Source organism: Elaeis guineensis, chromosome 6 (assembly GCF_000442705.2).
Source record: "Elaeis guineensis isolate ETL-2024a chromosome 6, EG11, whole genome shotgun sequence".
Taxonomy (NCBI): domain Eukaryota; kingdom Viridiplantae; phylum Streptophyta; class Magnoliopsida; order Arecales; family Arecaceae; genus Elaeis; species Elaeis guineensis.
In genome coordinates this window covers 87,814,785-87,821,428 of record NC_025998.2, presented here as the reverse complement: position 1 = coordinate 87,821,428, position 6,644 = coordinate 87,814,785, and positions in this window count along the sequence as shown.

Below are 6,644 nucleotides of genomic sequence, written 5' to 3'. Positions count from 1 at the left end.
GTCTTGTCTTCTTGATAAAATGACCAAGTCACTTTTTACTGAAAAAGGTGAGAGAGCTACTGAGCTCTTGGGTCTGGTACATACTGATGTATGCGGGCTCATGAGCACAAGTGCTAGAGGTGGATATTTTTACTTCATCACTTTCACGGATGATCTATCCAGATATGGATATGTCTATCTGATGAAACATAAGTCAGATTCATTTAAAATGTTCAAACGATTTCGAAGTGAAGTAGAAAAGTAATTTAGAAAAAGTATTAAAACTCTTCGATCTAACCGAGGAGGGGAATAACTTTCTGATGATTTTCTCACATATCTAGGAGAGAATGGGATTCTCTCCCAATGGACTCCTCCAGGAACACCACAGCATAATGGTATGTCTGAAAGGAGAAATCATACTCTGTTAGATATGGTCCGATCCATGATGGGTTTTGCCAGCTTGCCGATATCCTTCTGGGGATATGCACTCAAATCGGTCTGTTATCTGTTAAATAAGGTTCCAAGTAAGTTTGTAATTAAGACTTCATATGAGATATGGACAGGGCGTAAGCCAGCACTTTCACACCTTAGGGTCTGGGGGTGCCCGACCTATGTCAAACGGTTAGTTATAGATAAACTTAGACCTAGATCTGACAAATGCATATTCATAGGGTACCCCAAAGAGATCAAAGGATATTTTTTCTTCCATACTATAAACTTAGACCTAGGTCTGACAAATGCATATTTATAGGGTACCCCAAAGAGATCAAAGGATATTTTTTCTACCATGCTGATGAACAAAAGGTGTTCGTCAGCCTTAAGTCAATCTTTTTAGAAAAGAAGTTCCTTAATGAAGGAATCGTTGTCTCTAAGGTTGAACTTGATGAAGTTCAATAGGTAGAAGGACCGACCCTAATAGCTGAACCTGAGTCGGATTTAATTAGATCAGATCTGGAGCCCAATGTACCTACACCATTAAGGTGATCCAGTAAAGTACCATGTCAGTCAGACAGATACTACAATTTCTTGGTCTGGGATGGTGATTCCATCGAACTCGATGAGAATGATGAGGATCCGATCATCTATATGGATGCAATGCAGAGATCTGATTCCAAGAAATGGCTTGAAGCCATGAAATTCGAAATGGAGTCCATGAAGGTCAACGATGTATGGACATTGGTTGAACCACCTGAAGGGGTTAAACCCATTGGGTGTAAATGGGTCTTCAAAAGGAAGAGGGGCACAAACAGAAAGGTGGAGACTTATAAAGCCAGTCTGGTTGTCAAGAGGTATCGTCAACATTATGGTATTAACTATAATGCTGACGTTCTCCCCTGTGACAATCCTCAAATCCATTCGGATAATGCTTGCAATAGCTATCGATCTGAATTATGAGATCTGATAGATGGATGTAAAGACAGCTTTTCTGAATGGAGAGTTGACCGAAGAGGTGTATATGATACAACCTAAGGGATTTACATCTACGGATGAGTCCAAGGTGTGCAAGCTTTAGAGATCTATTTATGGATTGAAGCAAGCTTCTCGAAGTTGGAACATGCATTTTGATAAGGTGATCAAAACGTATGGCTTCGTTAAGAATGGAGAAGAGCCCTGCATCTATAAATGGGCAAATAGTCTAGTTGTGGTATTTTTTCTCTTATACGTGGATGACATTCTCTTAATAAAAAATGACATCTCCACACTACAGGGAATAAAAGTTTGGTTGTCATCGCAGTTCTCCATGAAGGACTTGGGTGAAGCATCCTACATCCTTGGGATGAAGATCTATAGGGATAGATCTAAAAAGATGCTTGGGTTATCCCAGTCTACGTACATAGACACTGTACTGAAGAGGTTCAGCATGGAGAATTCCAAGAAGGGCTATCTATCGATAGGCCATGAAATTTCTCTCTCTAAGAAGGATTATCCAATAACTCCTGAAGAGAGAGAGCATATGAGTAGAGTCCCATATGCTTCGACCATGGGATCTATCATGTACGTCATGACATGTATAAGGCCAGATGTGGCATACTCACTTAGAGTAGTGAGTAGATACCAATCTGATCCTGGAGAAAATCACTGGAAAGTGGTTAAAGCCATCCTTAAGTATTTGAGAAATACTAATGATCAATGGTTGGTTTATGATGAGTCAGATCTGAAACTTGTGGGGTTTACAGACTTCAATTTTCAATCTGACCATGATGACAAAAGAAGCATGTCAGATTATATCTTTACTCTGAATGATGGAGTCATCTACTGGAAGAGTTTCAAGCAGTATACTGTGGCAGACTCTATTTGTGAGGTGGAGTACATTGCAGCATCGGATGCCATGAAGGAAGCTGTGGCTGAGAAAATTTATCACCGAGCTCGGAGTAGCACCCTCCCTTGATGGTCCGGCCTACTCTACTGTGATAGCACTGGTGCCATAGCTCAGGCGAAGGAACCCAAAGCACACCAGCAGATGAAGCACATTTTGCACCGCTTCCATCTGCTTTGGGAGATCGTGGATCGAGGTGACTTCGACCTTCAGAAGATCGACGAAAAGGAGAACCTGGCCGACCCCTTCACTAAAGCCCTGGCGATAAAGCAGTTCGACAACCATAAGTCGAAGATGGGTATTAGATACTGTGCTGAGTGGCTTTAGGACAAGTGGGAGTTGTTGAAAAATATGTCCCAAAAGTCAATCATCAACCTGTTGATGGTTAAGCAACCTTGTATTGTAATTGATTTGTTAATAAATAAAATATATTTTTGGTATTTTCATCATAAATTTTCATCTTCTAATGAACTCTGTTATTGTGATAAAGTCTTTAGGACTATTTAGGTTCGATAAAGAGAGGATTTATTGATTAGTCTTTAAAACTATTCACGACCAAATGATAGGCTGTTAATAAGGATGACAGCTTCTATCGAGCATAGGTCGCTGTAGGCCATATGGGTTGGTTGTCCTCTTAACCAAGGGATGTGGAGATACTGGTATGGCATACAGGTGAGATATAAGGATACATCATCATTAAACGTGACCAACTCCAGAGCATTCTACTATCGAGAATGTCTCTGATGGGATATAGGTATAAGTGTCCCTTAGACCTGAGATCACCTCAGTGACTTGCAAGCAACTCACTGTGCTTTGGTACTGGACTAACTGAATTTCTAATTCAGTGATGGAAGGTTTCTGGATACAGTCAAGTACTTGCGAAGTCAGAGTGTGATCAAGATGGGATTGACCACTCCAAGAGTTGGAGAAGAATGAGTCGTTGTATTTCAATTTAGCAAAATCTTGACTAGGATAATCCATCAGATGGATTTGATATTTTGAAATACAATGTGGACAACCTGATCAGAGTTGATAGTTGAACTTTGAGGTGTCCTATGAGCATTTTGGTCAAGAGGATGAATTATATGGAAACTATATCTGCATGGGGTCTAAGGATGTTGTTCTAGACATTCGGCCTATCCGACCGTCAGATACCATTGCTAGATGGTCACTTCGATTGGTATAAAAATTTATTTTTATGCTACCAACTTAGGTTCGGACCTATGAGGTCATACACATTAGAGTTCATGATCCGATCGAATGGTTGATCAACGATTAAGAATCATTCTAAGGTTAAACGATCAATACGATTGATATTTAACCTAGTGCAAGTATTGTAGGAGGATCGATTAGCAATTCAATTGCTAATTGGCTTAATTTGATTAAACCAATGGGTTAAGATTAAGTCTAATTGAATATGATTTAATTAGATTTAGTTTGGGCTTGATTAGATCAATTCCAATTGGTTTATTGGATAAGCCAAGTGCAAGAAAAAATTAGTCCTAGTTCAATTAAGACTTGGATCAACCTAATTTCTAATTCGATTAAAAAATTAAATTAGATTTAAATCTAATTTAATCTGATTAAATTAGGTTATTAATTGGGTTAAGACCTATTTTAATTGGATTGATTTGGTTTTGGTTTGATTTGGTTGGAGATATCAAATTTGAACAAGTCATAGATTGAATCCTAGTAAGACAAGGATTCCACCTTAGCCCCCCACACCCACTCTCTCTTATTTTGTGTGACAAAACCTTCTCTCCCAGGCCTTCACGCATGCCCAAAGCTTTCCACTCTTTCTCTCTTACATGGAATGTGGTTGTGGATCAAGTCAAAATAGGAATTAGTTTGGATTTCAAATTCTATGAGATAGAATTTTAGGAAACCAAAACTCTTTCCTTATGGCATTGATTTTATCCAGATTTTTTTTGAAATTTTTATGATTTTTATGGCACATATTGTGCACCTTTTGCTGGTGGTCCATGGTAGAAAAAGAAAGAGGAGGTGACCATGAGTTGGGCACCCCTTGTCTTGCCCTGTTTGGATTTTCCTTGACTAGATATTTGACCTAGACAAGGATTCTTCATATCTCTTTATTTAAGATAAATTTATTCTTTAAATTTTAATAGATTATAGAGTATTGAGAGACCTTTGGGGTGTGTGAAAATCAGAGAGAAAGAGTGTAGGGATGTAGAGATATAATAGACACAAAACTAAGTATCTAGGTTAGAGCAAAGAGAAGAAGAAGAGGGTCTTCTTCTAGGGTTGCTGAGTTCACCTCTTTCCTTCCTCCATCTATGAGTTTTCTGAGAGTGTCTCATATTTAAAACTCTTTCTTCTACTTCTCATCTTTGGAAGAGTCTAAATCAAGAAGAAGAAGGCATCTGATCGATCATCAAAGAAGGATCAATACAATACTAGCATACTGTGCTGATTTTCTGGATCAGGACTTCTGATTGTGATTCATGGGCTCGTGTGGATGACTCCTAGAGGTCGGATGCATGTGCGGCTCATAATATCATCCTCAAGCCCGGATCAATAAAGTTAGAACGTCTAACTTGTAAGGTAATAGATCTGATCTATTATATTTTACATACATTAGATGTAGTATAGAAACATGTTGATATGATCAACATGTAGTTCTTGCTCTTTATATTTTAATTTTTGATTTAATACCATATAATAATCATATAATAAGATCTTAGATCTAAAGATTCTCTAATTTTATAAGATAAATTTTGATTTATTTTAGTCTTCCGCTGCCTGATCTTGAAAAAGTTTCAAGATCTAACCCTGAAACTCTAGATCTGGTTCCTTCAGGATACTCTTATTTCATCACATTTATTGATGATAGGTCTAGGTTTGGATATGTGTATTTAATGAAATATAAATTTGAAGCCTTTGATAAATTTAAAGAGTATCAAAGAATGGTTGAGAAACAAACTAGTAAAAGCATTAAAGCTTTTCGATCTGATCGAGGAGGAGAATACTTGTCTAGTGAGTTTCTCGATTATCTAAAATAAAATAGAATACTCTCTCAATGGACACCTCCTTAAACTTCATAATTAAATAAAATTATGGAAAAAAAAATTGCACCTTATTAGATATAGTGCGGTCCATGATGTGTTTCATAGATCTTCCGACATCCTTCTGGAGATATGCTCTCGAGGCCACAGCGTATGTCTTAAATAAAGTACCTTCTAAATTTATTTCTAGCACTCCATATGAGATATGAAAAGAGAAAAGATCAAATCTTAAGAATCTTAAGACTTGGGGTTGTTCAGCTTATATGAAAAATATTGATGGACATAAGCTGGATGCTAGATCAGAAAAATACAGATTTGTGAGTTACCCCAAGGAGAGTATGAAGAAAAAATTACTTTTTTCCTATGTAGGATCTTCCAGATTTCATCAAATCTGGGGCGGAATAAATTTTAAACTTTTATCCTACGCTATTTCAGATCTAATGTCTATTAGATCTAATTTTATTATCTGATATTTTAATTTCAAAATTAAATCTAAAAGTATAAGAAACATAGACATACCTCAAGGGTAATCTAATTACCCTGTAGATGATCACAGCACTGCCTGAGTTTCTGATATAGCCACGTAAGTATCTGGCCTCTACCAGTATCCACTCAGGTAGGATCTGAAACATCTTCTCCTTGTGATTCTATGCTCCAAAAATCAGATCAATATCTGATTTGAAAGTACCTCAGAACTCCTTCTGAAGTTGGAGCAGCAGTCTGTCGAAGATGTCCTGCAGCCTTCTGTTCCAGGCATCACCACGCCTTGCACCTATGCCAGATGAATGTCCAACTTCTTGGACGTGAAGAGGGGAGAAAGGAGAGCAGGGAGGATGTAGAGAAGAGGGGAGGGGGTGGCAGCCAATGGGTTTTTTGCATAAAACAAGTTCTGCCCCGAAACCCTAGGTGCAGCAGGAGTTATATAGACCCTGTATGCTGCATAGTGCCATATCATTCGATCAATCAAAAAATTCCAATAAATTTTGAAAAAATTTTGATTGATGTAGTGATGTCATCTGATCACATCAGATAAGAATCCCCATGCTCTCTCCTATGTTGGTGCCAACAATGGATAGGCTCAAATAAGGTGGTGCCAAAGAGTCCAAGTTTATCAGGACTCTTTGGTTCTTATCCATTTGGGGTGCCCTCTTAAATCCAATTGGGATCATGCCATAATCTGATTATGGTACCCAATTTGATTAGATTTAGGCATGTGGATACTCTACAAAAATCCTCCAATAAGTCATCTTCAGTTTAAGACGCATATGTCAACTTTTGACAGATGTCCTAAAATAAAATTGGCAGGTGCTAGAAATTAAAAG